Below are 17070 nucleotides of genomic sequence, written 5' to 3'. Positions count from 1 at the left end.
TGAAGTCAGGGTTGGAGGTGGAACTGATGTCAGAGACTGGTGTGGAGCTGGAGGCGGAGCTGAAGGCAGAGGCAGAGCAAGTCTGGAGCTGGAGGCAGAGTCAAAGGCGGAAGTGGGGCTGAAGTCAGAGGCAGAGCTGGAGGCGGAGCTGAAGTCAGAGGCAGAGCTGGAGGCGGTGCTGAAGTCAGAGGTGGAGCTGAAGTCAGAGGCAGAGTTGGTGGTGGAGTCAGAGAATGCTCCATTAAACCATATAGTGTACATTCCTTCCCTGCAACACTAGTGAAGTCTTAATGGTATAGTGGATAGTGCTCTGGACTCTCACCCCAGCGACCCGAGTTCAAATCCCGGTGGGACCAAAGAAAATATGTCATCATGGAAAAGGTGTTGGAGGCGGAGCTGGAGCTGTAGGCGGAGCTGAAGTCAGAGGCAGATTTGGTGTGGCGCCGGAATTGGAAGCGGAGCTGAAGTAAGTGGCAGAGATGGTGTGGAACTGGAGGAGGAGCTGTAGTGTGAGATGGAACTGAAGTTGTGGTCAGATGCAGAACTGGTGTGGAGCTGGAGTCAGAGGCGGAGCTGAAGTCAGAAACTGGTGTGGAGCTGGCGGCGGAGTTGGAGGCGGAAGTGGGGCTGAAGTCAGAGGCAGAGATGGTGTAGAGCTGGAGTCAGAGGCAGACATGAAGTCAGAGGTAGAGCTGGTGTGGAGCTGAGGTCAGAGGCGGAGATGAAGTTGGAGTCAGATGCAAATCTGGTGTGGGGCTGGTGTCAGAGGTGGAGCTGAAGTGAGACTGGTGTGGAGCTGGAGTCAGAGGTAGAGCTGAAGTCAGGGTTGGAGGTGGAGCTGAAGTCGGAGACTGGTGTGGAGCTGGAGGCGGAGCTGAAGGCAGAGGCAGAGCAGGTATGGAGCTGGAGGCAGAGTCAAAGGCGGAAGTGGGGCTGAAGTCAGAGGCAGAGCTGGAGGCGGAGCTGAAGTCAGAGGCAGAGCTGGAGGCGGTGCTGAAGTCAGAGGTGGAGCTCAAGTCAGAGGCAGAGCTGGTGGTGGAGTCAGAGAATGCTCCATTAAAACATATAGTGTACATTCCTTCCCTGCAACACTAGTGAAGTCTTCATGGTATAGTGGATAGTGCTCTGGACTCTCACCCCAGCGACCCGAGTTCAAATCCCGGCTGAAGTCAGAGGCAGAGATGGTGTAGAGCTGGAGTCAGAGGCAGAAATGAAGTCAGAGGTAGCTGGAGTCAGAGGTGGAGCTGAAGTCAGAAACTGGTGTGAAGCTGGCGGAGGAGTTGGAGGCGGAAGTGGGGCTAAAGTCAGAGGCAGAGATGGTGTAGAGCTGGAGTCAGAGGCAGAAATGAAGTCAGAGGTAGAGCTGGTGTGGAGCTGAAGTCAGTGGCGGAGATGAAGTTGGAGTCAGATGCAAAGCTGGTGTGGGGCTGGAGTCAGAGGTGGAGCTGAAGCTGAACTCCAAGTTGGAGTTGGACTTTAGTGGGGCTAAAGTCAGAGGCAGAGATGGTGTAGAGCTGGAGTCAGAGGCAGAAATGAAGTCAGTTGGTGTGGTGCCGAAATTGAAGGCGGAGCTGAAGTCAGTGGCAGAGATGGTGTGGAGCTGGAGTTGGAGGAGAAGCTGTAGTCAGAGATGGAACTGAAGTTGTGGTCAGATGCAGAACTGGTGTGGAGCTGGAGTCAGAGGCGGAGCTGAAGTCAGAAACTGGTGTGGAGCTGGCGGCGGAGTTGGAGGCGGAAGTGGGGCTGAAGTCAGAGGCAGAGATGGTGTAGAGCTGGAGTCAGAGGCAGAAATGAAGTCAGAGGTAGAGCTGGTGTGGAGCTGAAGTCAGAGGCGGAGATGAAGTTGGAGTCAGATGCAAAGCTGGTGTGGGGCTGGAGTCAGAGGTGGAGCTGAAGTCAGAGACTGGTGTGGAGCTGGAGTCAGAGGTAGAGGTAGAGCTGAAGTCAGGGTTGGAGGTGGAGCTGAAGTCAGAGACTGGTGTGGAGCTGGAGGCGGAGCTGAAGGCAGAGGCAGAGCAGGTCTGGAGCTGGAGGCACAGTCAAAGGCGGAAGTGGGGCTGAAGTCAGAGGCAGAGCTGGAGGCGGAGCTGAAGTCAGAGGCAGAGCTGGAGGCGGTGCTGAAGTCAGAGATGCAGCTCAAGTCAGAGGCAGAGCTGGTGGTGGAGTCAGAGAATGCTCCATTAAACCATATAGTGTACATTCCTTCCCTGCAACACTAGTGAAGTCTTCATGGTATAGTGGATAGTGCTCTGGACTCTCACCCCAGCGACCCGAGTTCAAATCCCGGCTAAGTCAGAGGCAGAGATGGTGTAGAGCTGGAGTCAGAGGCAGAAATGAAGTCAGAGGTAGAGCTGGTGTGGAGCTGAAGTCAGAGGCGGAGATGAAGTAGGAGTCAGATGCAAAGCTGGTGTGGGGCTGGAGTTGGAGGCAGAGCTGGTGTGGAGCTGAAGTCAGAGGTGGAGCTGAAGTCAGAGACTGGTGTGGAGCTGGAGTCAGAGGCAGAAATGAAGTCAGAGGTTGAGCTGGTGTGGAGCTAAAGTCAGAGGTGGAGATGAAATTGGAGTCAGATGCAAAGCTGGTGTGGGGCTGGAGTCAGAGGTGGAGCTGAAGTGAAACTGGTGTGGAGCTGGAGTCAGAGGTAGAGCTGAAGTCAGGGTTTGAGGTGGAGCTGAAGTCGGAGAATGGTGTGGAGCTGGAGGCAGAGTCAAAGGCGAAAGTGGGGCTGAAGTCAGAGGCAGAGCAGGAGGCGGTGCTGAAGTCAGAGGTGGAGCTGAAGTCAGAGGCAGAGCTGGTGGTGGAGTCAGAGAATGCTCCATTAAACCATATAGTGTACATTCCTTCCTGCAACACTAGTGAAGTCTTCATGGTATAGTGGGTAGTGCTCTGGACTCTCACCCCAGCGACCCGAGTTCAAATCCCGGTGGGACCAAAGAAAATATGTCATCATGGAAAAGGTGTTGGTGGCGGAGCTGGAGCTGTAGGCGGAGCTGAAGTCAGAGGCGGAGCTGAAGTCAGAGGCAGATTTGGTGTGGTGCCGAAATTAAAGGCGAAGCTGAAGTCAGTGGCAGAGATGGTGTGGAGCTGGAGTTGGAGGAGAAGCTGTGGTCAGAGATGGAACTGAAGTTGTGGTCAGATGCAGAACTGGTGTGGAGCTGGAGTCAGAGGCGGAGCTGAAGTCAGAAACTGGTGTGGAGCTGGCGGCGGAGTTGGAGGCGGAAGTGGGGCTGAAGTCAGAGGCAGAGATGGTGAAGAGCTGGAGTCAGAGGCAGAAATGAAGTCAGAGGTAGAGCTGGTGTGGAACTGAAGTCAGAGGTGGAGATGAAGTTGTAGTCAGATGCAAAGCTGGTGTGGGGCTGGAGTCAGAGGTGGAGCTGAAGTCAGAGACTGGTGTGGAGCTGGAGTCAGAGGTAGAGCTGAAGTCAGGGTTGGAGGTGGAGCTGAAGTCAGAGACTGGTGTGGAGCTGGAGGCGGAGCTGAAGGCAGAGGCAGAGCAGGTCTGGAGCTGTAGGCACAGTCAAAGGCGGAAGTGAGGCTGAAGTCAGAGGCAGAGCTGGAGGCGGAGCTGAAGTCAGAGGCAGAGCTGGAGGCGGTGCTGAAGTCAGAGGTGCAGCTCAAGTCAGAGGCAGAGCTGGTGGTGGAGTCAGAGAATGCTCCATTAAACCATATAGTGTACATTCCTTCCCTGCAACACTAGTGAAGTCTTCATGGTATAGTGGATAGTGCTCTGGACTCTCACCCCAGCGACCCGAGTTCAAATCCCGGCTGAAGTCAGAGGCAGAGATGGTGTAGAGCTGGAGTCAGAGGCAGAAATGAAGTCAGAGGTAGAGCTGGTGTGGAGCTGAAGTCAGAGGCGGAGATGAAGTAGGAGTCAGATGCAAAGCTGGTGTGGGGCTGGAGTTGGAGGCAGAGCTGTTGTGGAGCTGAAGTCAGAGGTGGAGCTGAAGTCAGAGACTGGTGTGGAGCTGGAGTCAGAGGTAGAGCTGAAGTCAGGGTTGGAGGTGGAGCTGATGTCAGAGACTGGTGTGGAGCTGGAGGCGGAGCTGAAGGCAGAGGCAGAGCAGGTCTGGAGCTGGTGTGGGGCTGGAGTTGGAGGCAGAGCTGGTGTGGATCTGAAGTCAGAGGTGGAGCTGAAGTCAGAGGTGGAGCTGAAGTCAGAGGCAGAGCTGGTGGTGGAGTCAGAGAATGCTCCATTAAACCATATAGTGTACATTCCTTCCCTGCAACACTAGTAAAGTCTTCATGGTATAGTGGATAGTGCTCTGGACTCTCACCCCAGCGACCCGAGTTCAAATCCCGGTGGGACCAAAGAAAATATGTCATCATGGAAAAGGTGTTGGAGGCGGAGCTGGAGCTGTAGGCGGAGCTGAAGTCAGAGGCAGATTTGGTGTGGCGCCGGAATTGGAAGCGGAGCTGAAGTCAGTGGCAGAGATGGTGTGGAACTGGAGTTGGAGGAGGAGCTGTAGTGTGGGATGGAACTGAAGTTGAAGTCAGATGCAGAACTGGTGTGGAGCTGGAGTCAGAGGCAGAGCTGGTGGTGGAGTCAGAGAATGCTCCATTAAACCATATAGTGTACATTCCTTCCCTGCAACACTAGTGAAGTCTTCATGGTATAGTGGATAGTGCTCTGGACTCTCACCCCAGCGACCCGAGTTCAAATCCCGGCTGAAGTCAGAGGCAGAGATGGTGTAGAGCTGGAGTCAGAGGCAGAAATGAAGTCAGAGGTAGAGCTGGTGTGGAGCTGAAGTCAGAGGCGGAGATGAAGTTGTAGTCAGATGCAAAGCTGGTGTGGGGCTGGAGTCAGAGGTGGAGCTGAAGTCAGAGACTGGTGTGGAGCTGGAGTCAGAGGTAGAGCTGAAGTCAGGGTTGGAGGTGGAGCTGAAGTCAGAGACTGGTGTGGAGCTGGAGGCGGAGCTGAAGGCAGAGGCAGAGCAGGTCTGGAGCTGGAGGCACAGTCAAAGGCGGAAGTGGGGCTGAAGTCAGAGGCAGAGCTGGAGGCGGAGCTGAAGTCAGAGGCAGAGCTGGAGGCGGTGCTGAAGTCAGAGGAGGAGCTGAAGTCAGAGGCAGAGCTGGTGGTGGAGTCAGAGAATGCTCCATTAAACCATATAGTGTACATTCCTTCCCTGCAACACTAGTGAAGTCTTCATGGTATAGTGGGTAGTGCTCTGGACTCTCACCCCAGCGACCCGAGTTCAAATCCCGGTGGGACCAAAGAAAATATGTCATCATGGAAAAGGCGTTGGTGGCGGAGCTGGAGCTGTAGGCGGAGCTGAAGTCAGAGGCGGAGCTGAAGTCAGAGGCAGATTTGGTGTGGTGCCGAAATTGAAGGCGGAGCTGAAGTCAGTGGCAGAGATGGTGTGGAGCTGGAGTTGGAGGAGAAGCTGTAGTCAGAGATGGAACTGAAGTTGTGGTCAGATGCAGAACTGGTGTGGAGCTGGAGTCAGAGGCGGAGCTGAAGTCAGAAACTGGTGTGGAGCTGGCGGCGGAGTTGGAGGCGGAAGTGGGGCTGAAGTCAGAGGCAGAGATGGTGTAGAGCTGGAGTCAGAGGCAGAAATGAAGTCAGAGGTAGAGCTGGTGTGGAGCTGAAGTCAGAGGCGGAGATGAAGTTGGAGTCAGATGCAAAGCTGGTGTGGGGCTGGAGTCAGAGGTGGAGCTGAAGTCAGAGACTGGTGTGGAGCTGGAGTCAGAGGTAGAGGTAGAGCTGAAGTCAGGGTTGGAGGTGGAGCTGAAGTCAGAGACTGGTGTGGAGCTGGAGGCGGAGCTGAAGGCAGAGGCAGAGCAGGTCTGGAGCTGGAGGCACAGTCAAAGGCGGAAGTGGGGCTGAAGTCAGAGGCAGAGCTGGAGGCGGAGCTGAAGTCAGAGGCAGAGCTGGAGGCGGTGCTGAAGTCAGAGATGCAGCTCAAGTCAGAGGCAGAGCTGGTGGTGGAGTCAGAGAATGCTCCATTAAACCATATAGTGTACATTCCTTCCCTGCAACACTAGTGAAGTCTTCATGGTATAGTGGATAGTGCTCTGGACTCTCACCCCAGCGACCCGAGTTCAAATCCCGGCTAAGTCAGAGGCAGAGATGGTGTAGAGCTGGAGTCAGAGGCAGAAATGAAGTCAGAGGTAGAGCTGGTGTGGAGCTGAAGTCAGAGGCGGAGATGAAGTAGGAGTCAGATGCAAAGCTGGTGTGGGGCTGGAGTTGGAGGCAGAGCTGGTGTGGAGCTGAAGTCAGAGGTGGAGCTGAAGTCAGAGACTGGTGTGGAGCTGGAGTCAGAGGCAGAAATGAAGTCAGAGGTTGAGCTGGTGTGGAGCTAAAGTCAGAGGTGGAGATGAAATTGGAGTCAGATGCAAAGCTGGTGTGGGGCTGGAGTCAGAGGTGGAGCTGAAGTGAAACTGGTGTGGAGCTGGAGTCAGAGGTAGAGCTGAAGTCAGGGTTTGAGGTGGAGCTGAAGTCGGAGAATGGTGTGGAGCTGGAGGCAGAGTCAAAGGCGAAAGTGGGGCTGAAGTCAGAGGCAGAGCAGGAGGCGGTGCTGAAGTCAGAGGTGGAGCTGAAGTCAGAGGCAGAGCTGGTGGTGGAGTCAGAGAATGCTCCATTAAACCATATAGTGTACATTCCTTCCTGCAACACTAGTGAAGTCTTCATGGTATAGTGGGTAGTGCTCTGGACTCTCACCCCAGCGACCCGAGTTCAAATCCCGGTGGGACCAAAGAAAATATGTCATCATGGAAAAGGTGTTGGTGGCGGAGCTGGAGCTGTAGGCGGAGCTGAAGTCAGAGGCGGAGCTGAAGTCAGAGGCAGATTTGGTGTGGTGCCGAAATTAAAGGCGAAGCTGAAGTCAGTGGCAGAGATGGTGTGGAGCTGGAGTTGGAGGAGAAGCTGTGGTCAGAGATGGAACTGAAGTTGTGGTCAGATGCAGAACTGGTGTGGAGCTGGAGTCAGAGGCGGAGCTGAAGTCAGAAACTGGTGTGGAGCTGGCGGCGGAGTTGGAGGCGGAAGTGGGGCTGAAGTCAGAGGCAGAGATGGTGAAGAGCTGGAGTCAGAGGCAGAAATGAAGTCAGAGGTAGAGCTGGTGTGGAACTGAAGTCAGAGGTGGAGATGAAGTTGTAGTCAGATGCAAAGCTGGTGTGGGGCTGGAGTCAGAGGTGGAGCTGAAGTCAGAGACTGGTGTGGAGCTGGAGTCAGAGGTAGAGCTGAAGTCAGGGTTGGAGGTGGAGCTGAAGTCAGAGACTGGTGTGGAGCTGGAGGCGGAGCTGAAGGCAGAGGCAGAGCAGGTCTGGAGCTGTAGGCACAGTCAAAGGCGGAAGTGAGGCTGAAGTCAGAGGCAGAGCTGGAGGCGGAGCTGAAGTCAGAGGCAGAGCTGGAGGCGGTGCTGAAGTCAGAGGTGCAGCTCAAGTCAGAGGCAGAGCTGGTGGTGGAGTCAGAGAATGCTCCATTAAACCATATAGTGTACATTCCTTCCCTGCAACACTAGTGAAGTCTTCATGGTATAGTGGATAGTGCTCTGGACTCTCACCCCAGCGACCCGAGTTCAAATCCCGGCTGAAGTCAGAGGCAGAGATGGTGTAGAGCTGGAGTCAGAGGCAGAAATGAAGTCAGAGGTAGAGCTGGTGTGGAGCTGAAGTCAGAGGCGGAGATGAAGTAGGAGTCAGATGCAAAGCTGGTGTGGGGCTGGAGTTGGAGGCAGAGCTGTTGTGGAGCTGAAGTCAGAGGTGGAGCTGAAGTCAGAGACTGGTGTGGAGCTGGAGTCAGAGGTAGAGCTGAAGTCAGGGTTGGAGGTGGAGCTGATGTCAGAGACTGGTGTGGAGCTGGAGGCGGAGCTGAAGGCAGAGGCAGAGCAGGTCTGGAGCTGGTGTGGGGCTGGAGTTGGAGGCAGAGCTGGTGTGGATCTGAAGTCAGAGGTGGAGCTGAAGTCAGAGGTGGAGCTGAAGTCAGAGGCAGAGCTGGTGGTGGAGTCAGAGAATGCTCCATTAAACCATATAGTGTACATTCCTTCCCTGCAACACTAGTAAAGTCTTCATGGTATAGTGGATAGTGCTCTGGACTCTCACCCCAGCGACCCGAGTTCAAATCCCGGTGGGACCAAAGAAAATATGTCATCATGGAAAAGGTGTTGGAGGCGGAGCTGGAGCTGTAGGCGGAGCTGAAGTCAGAGGCAGATTTGGTGTGGCGCCGGAATTGGAAGCGGAGCTGAAGTCAGTGGCAGAGATGGTGTGGAACTGGAGTTGGAGGAGGAGCTGTAGTGTGGGATGGAACTGAAGTTGAAGTCAGATGCAGAACTGGTGTGGAGCTGGAGTCAGAGGCAGAGCTGGTGGTGGAGTCAGAGAATGCTCCATTAAACCATATAGTGTACATTCCTTCCCTGCAACACTAGTGAAGTCTTCATGGTATAGTGGATAGTGCTCTGGACTCTCACCCCAGCGACCCGAGTTCAAATCCCGGCTGAAGTCAGAGGCAGAGATGGTGTAGAGCTGGAGTCAGAGGCAGAAATGAAGTCAGAGGTAGAGCTGGTGTGGAGCTGAAGTCAGAGGCGGAGATGAAGTAGGAGTCAGATGCAAAGCTGGTGTGGGGCTGGAGTTGGAGGCAGAGCTGGTGTGGAGCTGAAGTCAGAGGTGGAGCTGAAGTCAGAGGCAGAGCTGGTGGTGGAGTCAGAGAATGCTCCATTAAACCATATAGTGTACATTCCTTCCCTGCAACACTAGTAAAGTCTTCATGGTATAGTGGATAGTGCTCTGGACTCTCACCCCAGCGACCCGAGTTCAAATCCCGGTGGGACCAAAGAAAATATGTCATCATGGAAAAGGCGTTGGTGGCGGAGCTGGAGCTGTAGGCGGAGCTGAAGTCAGAGGCGGAGCTGAAGTCAGAGGCAGATTTGGTGTGGTGCCGAAATTGGTGGCGGAGCTGAAGTCAGTGGCAGAGATGGTTTGGAGCTGGAGTTGGAGGAGAAGCTGTAGTCAGAGATGGAACTGAAGTTGTGGTCAGATGCAGAACTGGTGTGGAGCTGTAGTCAGAGGCGGAGCTGAAGTCAGACACTGGTGTGGAGCTGGCGGCAGAGATGGAGGCGGAAGTGGGGCTGAACTCAGAGGCAGAGATGGTGTAGAGCTGGAGTCAGAGGCAGAAATGAAGTCAGAGGTAGAGCTGGTGTGGAGCTGAAGTCAGAGGCGGAGATGAAGTTAGAGTCAGATGCAAACCTGGTGTGGGGCTGGAGTTGGAGGCAGAGCTGGTGTGGAGCTGGAGTCAGAGGTGGAGCTGAAGTGAGACTGGTGTGGAGCTGGAGTCAGAGGTAAAGTTGAAGTCAGGGTTGGAGGTGAAGCTGAAGTCAGAGACTGGTGTGGAGCTGGAGGCGGAGCTGAAGGCAGAGGCAGAGCAGGTCTGGAGCTGTAGGCACAGTCAAAGGCGGAAGTGGGGCTGAAGTCAGAGGCAGAGCTGGAGGCGGAGCTGAAGTCAGAGGCAGAGCTGGAGGCGGTGCTGAAGTCAGAGGTGGAGCTGAAGTCAGAGGCAGAGCTGGTGGTGGAGTCAGAGAATGCTCCATTAAACCATATAGTGTACATTCCTTCCCTGCAACACTAGTAAAGTCTTCATGGTATAGTGGATAGTGCTCTGGACTCTCACCCCAGCAGTTCAAATCCCGGCTGAAGTCAGAGGCAGAGATGGTGTAGAGCTGGAGTCAGAGGCAGAAATGAAGTCAGAGGTAGAGCTGGTGTGGAGCTGAAGTCAGAGGCGGAGATGAAGTAGGAGTCAGATGCAAAGCTGGTGTGGGGCTGGAGTTGGAGGCAGAGCTGGTGTGGAGCTGAAGTCAGAGGTGGAGCTGAAGTCAGAGACTGGTGTGGAGCTGGAGTCAGAGGTAGAGCTGAAGTCAGGGTTGGAGGTGGAGCTGAAGTCGGAGACTGGTGTGGAGCTGGAGGCGGAGCTGAAGGCAGAGGCAGAGCAGGTCTGGAGCTGGAGGCAGAGTCAAAGGCGGAAGTGGGGCTGAAGTCAGAGGCAGAGCTGGAGGCGGAGCTGAAGTCAGAGGCAGAGCTGGAGGCGGTGCTGAAGTCAGAGGTGGAGCTGAAGTCAGAGGCAGAGCTGGTGGTGGAGTCAGAGAATGCTCCATTAAACCATATAGTGTACATTCCTTCCCTGCAACACTAGTGAAGTCTTCATGGTATAGTGGATAGTGCTCTGGACTCTCACCCCAGCGACCCGAGTTCAAATCCCGGCTGAAGTCAGAGGCAGAGATGGTGTAGAGCTGGAGTCAGAGGCAGAAATGAAGTCAGAGGTAGAGCTGGTGTGGAGCTGAAGTCAGAGGCGGAGATGAAATAGGAGTCAGATGCAAAGCTGGTGTGGGGCTGGAGTTGGAGGCAGAGCTTGTGTGGAGCTGAAGTCAGAGGTGGAGCTGAAGTCAGAGACTGGTGTGGAGCTGGAGTCAGAGGTACAGCTGAAGTCAGGGTTGGAGGTGGAGCTGATGTCAGAGACTGGTGTGGAGCTGGAGGCGGAGCTGAAGGCAGAGGCAGAGCAGGTCTGGAGCTGGAGGCAGAGTCAAAGGCAAGTGGGGCTGAAGTCAGAGGCAGAGCTGGAGGCGGTGCTGAAGTCAGAGGTGGAGCTGAAGTCAGAGGCAGAACTGGTGGTGGAGTCAGAGAATGCTCCATTAAACCATATAGTGTACATTCCTTCCCTGCAACACTAGTGAAGTCTTAATGGTATAGTGGATAGTGCTCTGGACTCTCACCCCAGCGACCCGAGTTCAAATCCCGGTGGGACCAAAGAAAATATGTCATCATGGAAAAGGTGTTGGAGGCGGAGCTGGAGCTGTAGGCGGAGCTGAAGTCAGAGGCGGACCTGAAGTCAGAGGCAGATTTGGTGTGGCGCCAGAATTGGAAGCGGAGCTGAAGTCAGTGGCAGAGATGGTGTGGAACTGGAGTTGGAGGAGGAGCTGTAGTGTGAGATGGAACTGAAATTGAAGTCAGATGCAGAACTGGTGTGGAGCTGGAGTCAGAGGTAGAGCTGAAGTCAGAAATTGGTGTGGAGCTGGCGGCGGAGTGTGAGGCGGAAGTGGGGCTGAAGTCAGAGGCAGAGATGGTGTAGAGCTGGAGTCAGAGGCAGACATGAAGTCAGAGGTAGAGCTGGTGTGGAGCTGAAGTCAGAGGCGGAGATGAATTTGGAGTCAGATGCAAATCTGGTGTGGGGCTGGAGTCAGAGGTGGAGCTGAAGTGAGACTGGTGTGGAGCTGGAGTCAGAGGTAGAGCTGAAGTCAGGGTTGGAGGTGGAGCTGAAGTCGGAGACTGGTGTGGAGCTGGAGGCGGAGCTGAAGGCAGAGGCAGAGCAGGTCTGGAGCTGTAGGCACAATCAAAGGCGGAAGTGGGGCTGAAGTCAGAGGCAGAGCTGGAGGCGGAGCTGAAGTCAGAGGCAGAGCTGGAGGCGGTGCTGAAGTCAGAGGTGCAGCTCAAGTCAGAGGCAGAGCTGGTGGTGGAGTCAGAGAATGCTCCATTAAACCATATAGTGTACATTCCTTCCCTGCAACACTAGTGAAGTCTTCATGGTATAGTGGATAGTGCTCTGGACTCTCACCCCAGCGACCCGAGTTCAAATCCCGGCTGAAGTCAGAGGCAGAGATGGTGTAGAGCTGGAGTCAGAGGCAGAAATGAAGTCAGAGGTAGAGCTGGTGTGGAGCTGAAGTCAGAGGCGGAGATGAAGTAGGAGTCAGATGCAAAGCTGGTGTGGGGCTGGAGTTGGAGGCAGAGCTTGTGTGGAGCTGAAGTCAGAGGTGGAGCTGAAGTCAGAGACTGGTGTGGAGCTGGAGTCAGAGGTAGAGCTGAAGTCAGGGTTGGAGGTGGAGCTGAAGTCAGAGACTGGTGTGGAGCTGGAGGCGGAGCTGAAGGCAGAGGCAGAGCAGGTCTGGAGCTGGAGGCACAGTCAAAGGCGGAAGTGGGGCTGAAGTCAGAGGCAGAGCTGGAGGCGGAGCTGAAGTCAGAGGCAGAGCTGGAGGCGGTGCTGAAGTCAGAGGAGGAGCTGAAGTCAGAGGCAGAGCTGGTGGTGGAGTCAGAGAATGCTCCATTAAACCATATAGTGTACATTCCTTCCCTGCAACACTAGTGAAGTCTTCATGGTATAGTGGGTAGTGCTCTGGACTCTCACCCCAGCGACCCGAGTTCAAATCCCGGTGGGACCAAAGAAAATATGTCATCATGGAAAAGGCGTTGGTGGCGGAGCTGGAGCTGTAGGCGGAGCTGAAGTCAGAGGCGGAGCTGAAGTCAGAGGCAGATTTGGTGTGGTGCCGAAATTGAAGGCGGAGCTGAAGTCAGTGGCAGAGATGGTGTGGAGCTGGAGTTGGAGGAGAAGCTGTAGTCAGAGATGGAACTGAAGTTGTGGTCAGATGCAGAACTGGTGTGGAGCTGGAGTCAGAGGCGGAGCTGAAGTCAGAAACTGGTGTGGAGCTGGCGGCGGAGTTGGAGGCGGAAGTGGGGCTGAAGTCAGAGGCAGAGATGGTGTAGAGCTGGAGTCAGAGGCAGAAATGAAGTCAGAGGTAGAGCTGGTGTGGAGCTGAAGTCAGAGGCGGAGATGAAGTTGGAGTCAGATGCAAAGCTGGTGTGGGGCTGGAGTCAGAGGTGGAGCTGAAGTCAGAGACTGGTGTGGAGCTGGAGTCAGAGGTAGAGGTAGAGCTGAAGTCAGGGTTGGAGGTGGAGCTGAAGTCAGAGACTGGTGTGGAGCTGGAGGCGGAGCTGAAGGCAGAGGCAGAGCAGGTCTGGAGCTGGAGGCACAGTCAAAGGCGGAAGTGGGGCTGAAGTCAGAGGCAGAGCTGGAGGCGGAGCTGAAGTCAGAGGCAGAGCTGGAGGCGGTGCTGAAGTCAGAGATGCAGCTCAAGTCAGAGGCAGAGCTGGTGGTGGAGTCAGAGAATGCTCCATTAAACCATATAGTGTACATTCCTTCCCTGCAACACTAGTGAAGTCTTCATGGTATAGTGGATAGTGCTCTGGACTCTCACCCCAGCGACCCGAGTTCAAATCCCGGCTGAAGTCAGAGGCAGAGATGGTGTAGAGCTGGAGTCAGAGGCAGAAATGAAGTCAGAGGTAGAGCTGGTGTGGAGCTGAAGTCAGAGGCGGAGATGAAGTAGGAGTCAGATGCAAAGCTGGTGTGGGGCTGGAGTTGGAGGCAGAGCTGGTGTGGAGCTGAAGTCAGAGGTGGAGCTGAAGTCAGAGACTGGTGTGGAGCTGGAGTCAGAGGCAGAAATGAAGACAGAGGTTGAGCTGGTGTGGAGCTAAAGTCAGAGGTGGAGATGAAATTGGAGTCAGATGCAAAGCTGGTGTGGGGCTGGAGTCAGAGGTGGAGCTGAAGTGAAACTGGTGTGGAGCTGGAGTCAGAGGTAGAGCTGAAGTCAGGGTTTGAGGTGGAGCTGAAGTCGGAGACTGGTGTGGAGCTGGAGGCAGAGTCAAAGGCGAAAGTGGGGCTGAAGTCAGAGGCAGAGCAGGAGGCGGTGCTGAAGTCAGAGGTGGAGCTGAAGTCAGAGGCAGAGCTGGTGGTGGAGTCAGAGAATGCTCCATTAAACCATATAGTGTACATTCCTTCCTGCAACACTAGTGAAGTCTTCATGGTATAGTGGGTAGTGCTCTGGACTCTCACCCCAGCGACCCGAGTTCAAATCCCGGTGGGACCAAAGAAAATATGTCATCATGGAAAAGGTGTTGGTGGCGGAGCTGGAGCTGTAGGCGGAGCTGAAGTCAGAGGCGGAGCTGAAGTCAGAGGCAGATTTGGTGTGGTGCCGAAATTAAAGGCGAAGCTGAAGTCAGTGGCAGAGATGGTGTGGAGCTGGAGTTGGAGGAGAAGCTGTGGTCAGAGATGGAACTGAAGTTGTGGTCAGATGCAGAACTGGTGTGGAGCTGGAGTCAGAGGCGGAGCTGAAGTCAGAAACTGGTGTGGAGCTGGCGGCGGAGTTGGAGGCGGAAGTGGGGCTGAAGTCAGAGGCAGAGATGGTGAAGAGCTGGAGTCAGAGGCAGAAATGAAGTCAGAGGTAGAGCTGGTGTGGAACTGAAGTCAGAGGTGGAGATGAAGTTGTAGTCAGATGCAAAGCTGGTGTGGGGCTGGAGTCAGAGGTGGAGCTGAAGTCAGAGACTGGTGTGGAGCTGGAGTCAGAGGTAGAGCTGAAGTCAGGGTTGGAGGTGGAGCTGAAGTCAGAGACTGGTGTGGAGCTGGAGGCGGAGCTGAAGGCAGAGGCAGAGCAGGTCTGGAGCTGTAGGCACAGTCAAAGGCGGAAGTGAGGCTGAAGTCAGAGGCAGAGCTGGAGGCGGAGCTGAAGTCAGAGGCAGAGCTGGAGGCGGTGCTGAAGTCAGAGGTGCAGCTCAAGTCAGAGGCAGAGCTGGTGGTGGAGTCAGAGAATGCTCCATTAAACCATATAGTGTACATTCCTTCCCTGCAACACTAGTGAAGTCTTCATGGTATAGTGGATAGTGCTCTGGACTCTCACCCCAGCGACCCGAGTTCAAATCCCGGCTGAAGTCAGAGGCAGAGATGGTGTAGAGCTGGAGTCAGAGGCAGAAATGAAGTCAGAGGTAGAGCTGGTGTGGAGCTGAAGTCAGAGGCGGAGATGAAGTAGGAGTCAGATGCAAAGCTGGTGTGGGGCTGGAGTTGGAGGCAGAGCTGGTGTGGAGCTGAAGTCAGAGGTGGAGCTGAAGTCAGAGGCAGAGCTGGTGGTGGAGTCAGAGAATGCTCCATTAAACCATATAGTGTACCTTCCTTCCCTGCAACACTAGTAAAGTCTTCATGGTATAGTGGATAGTGCTCTGGACTCTCACCCCAGCGACCCGAGTTCAAATCCCGGTGGGACCAAAGAAAATATGTCATCATGGAAAAGGCGTTGGTGGCGGAGCTGGAGCTGTAGGCGGAGCTGAAGTCAGAGGCGGAGCTGAAGTCAGAGGCAGATTTGGTGTGGTGCCGAAATTGGAGGCGGAGCTGAAGTCAGTGGCAGAGATGGTGTGGAGCTGGAGTTGGAGGAGAAGCTGTAGTCAGAGATGGAACTGAAGTTGTGGTCAGATGCAGAACTGGTGTGGAGCTGTAGTCAGAGGCGGAGCTGAAGTCAGAAACTGGTGTGGAGCTGGCGGCGGAGATGGAGGCGGAAGTGGGGCTGAACTCAGAGGCAGAGATGGTGTAGAGCTGGAGTCAGAGGCAGAAATGAAGTCAGAGGTAGAGCTGGTGTGGAGCTGAAGTCAGAGGCGGAGATGAAGTTAGAGTCAGATGCAAACCTGGTGTGGGGCTGGAGTTGGAGGCAGAGCTGGTGTGGAGCTGGAGTCAGAGGTGGAGCTGAAGTGAGACTGGTGTGGAGCTGGAGTCAGAGGTAAAGTTGAAGTCAGGGTTGGAGGTGAAGCTGAAGTCAGAGACTGGTGTGGAGCTGGAGGCGGAGCTGAAGGCAGAGGCAGAGCAGGTCTGGAGCTGTAGGCACAGTCAAAGGCGGAAGTGGGGCTGAAGTCAGAGGCAGAGCTGGAGGCGGAGCTGAAGTCAGAGGCAGAGCTGGAGGCGGTGCTGAAGTCAGAGGTGGAGCTGAAGTCAGAGGCAGAGCTGGTGGTGGAGTCAGAGAATGCTCCATTAAACCATATAGTGTACATTCCTTCCCTGCAACACTAGTAAAGTCTTCATGGTATAGTGGATAGTGCTCTGGACTCTCACCCCAGCAGTTCAAATCCCGGCTGAAGTCAGAGGCAGAGATGGTGTAGAGCTGGAGTCAGAAGCAGAAATGAAGTCAGAGGTAGAGCTGGTGTGGAGCTGAAGTCAAAGGCGGAGATGAAGTAGGAGTCAGATGCAAAGCTGGTGTGGGGCTGGAGTTGGAGGCAGAGCTGGTGTGGAGCTGGAGTCAGAGGTGGAGCTGAAGTGAGACTGGTGTGGAGCTGGAGTCAGAGGTAAAGTTGAAGTCAGGGTTGGAGGTGGAGCTGAAGTCAGAGACTGGTGTGGAGCTGGAGGCGGAGCTGAAGGCAGAGGCAGAGCAGGTCTGGAGCTGTAGGCACAGTCAAAGGCGGAAGTGGGGCTGAAGTCAGAGGCAGAGCTGGAGGCGGAGCTGAAGTCAGAGGCAGAGCTGGAGGCGGTGCTGAAGTCAGAGGTGGAGCTGAAGTCAGAGGCAGAGCTGGTGGTGGAGTCAGAGAATGCTCCATTAAACCATATAGTGTACATTCCTTCCCTGCAACACTAGTGAAGTCTTCATGGTATAGTGGATAGTGCTCTGGACTCTCACCCCAGCAGTTCAAATCCCGGCTGAAGTCAGAGGCAGAGATGGTGTAGAGCTGGAGTCAGAAGCAGAAATGAAGTCAGAGGTAGAGCTGGTGTGGAGCTGAAGTCAGAGGCGGAGATGAAGTAGGAGTCAGATGCAAAGCTGGTGTGGGGCTGGAGTTGGAGGCAGAGCTGGTGTGGAGCTGAAGTCAGAGGTGGAGCTGAAGTCAGAGGCAGAGCTGGTGGTGGAGTCAGAGAATGCTCCATTAAACCATATAGTGTACATTCCTTCCCTGCAACACTAGTAAAGTCTTCATGGTATAGTGGATAGTGCTCTGGACTCTCACCCCAGCGACCCGAGTTCAAATCCCGGTGGGACCAAAGAAAATATGTCATCATGGAAAAGGTGTTGGAGGCGGAGCTGGAGCTGTAGGCGGAGCTGAAGTCAGAGGCAGATTTGGTGTGGCGCCGGAATTGGAAGCGGAGCTGAAGTCAGTGGCAGAGATGGTGTGGAACTGGAGTTGGAGGAGGAGCTGTAGTGTGGGATGGAACTGAAGTTGAAGTCAGATGCAGAACTGGTGTGGAGCTGGAGTCAGAGGCAGAGCTGGTGGTGGAGTCAGAGAATGCTCCATTAAACCATATAGTGTACATTCCTTCCCTGCAACACTAGTGAAGTCTTCATGGTATAGTGGATAGTGCTCTGGACTCTCACCCCAGCGACCCGAGTTCAAATCCCGGCTGAAGTCAGAGGCAGAGATGGTGTAGAGCTGGAGTCAGAGGCAGAAATGAAGTCAGAGGTAGAGCTGGTGTGGAGCTGAAGTCAGAGGCGGAGATGAAGTAGGAGTCAGATGCAAAGCTGGTGTGGGGCTGGAGTTGGAGGCAGAGCTGGTGTGGAGCTGAAGTCAGAGGTGGAGCTGAAGTCA

This window comes from Syngnathus leptorhynchus, unplaced genomic scaffold (genome assembly GCF_054491065.1).
Source record: "Syngnathus leptorhynchus isolate UIUO unplaced genomic scaffold, UIUO_Slep HiC_scaffold_35, whole genome shotgun sequence".
Taxonomy (NCBI): Eukaryota; Metazoa; Chordata; class Actinopteri; order Syngnathiformes; family Syngnathidae; genus Syngnathus; species Syngnathus leptorhynchus.
This window is presented reverse-complemented; position numbering follows the sequence as displayed.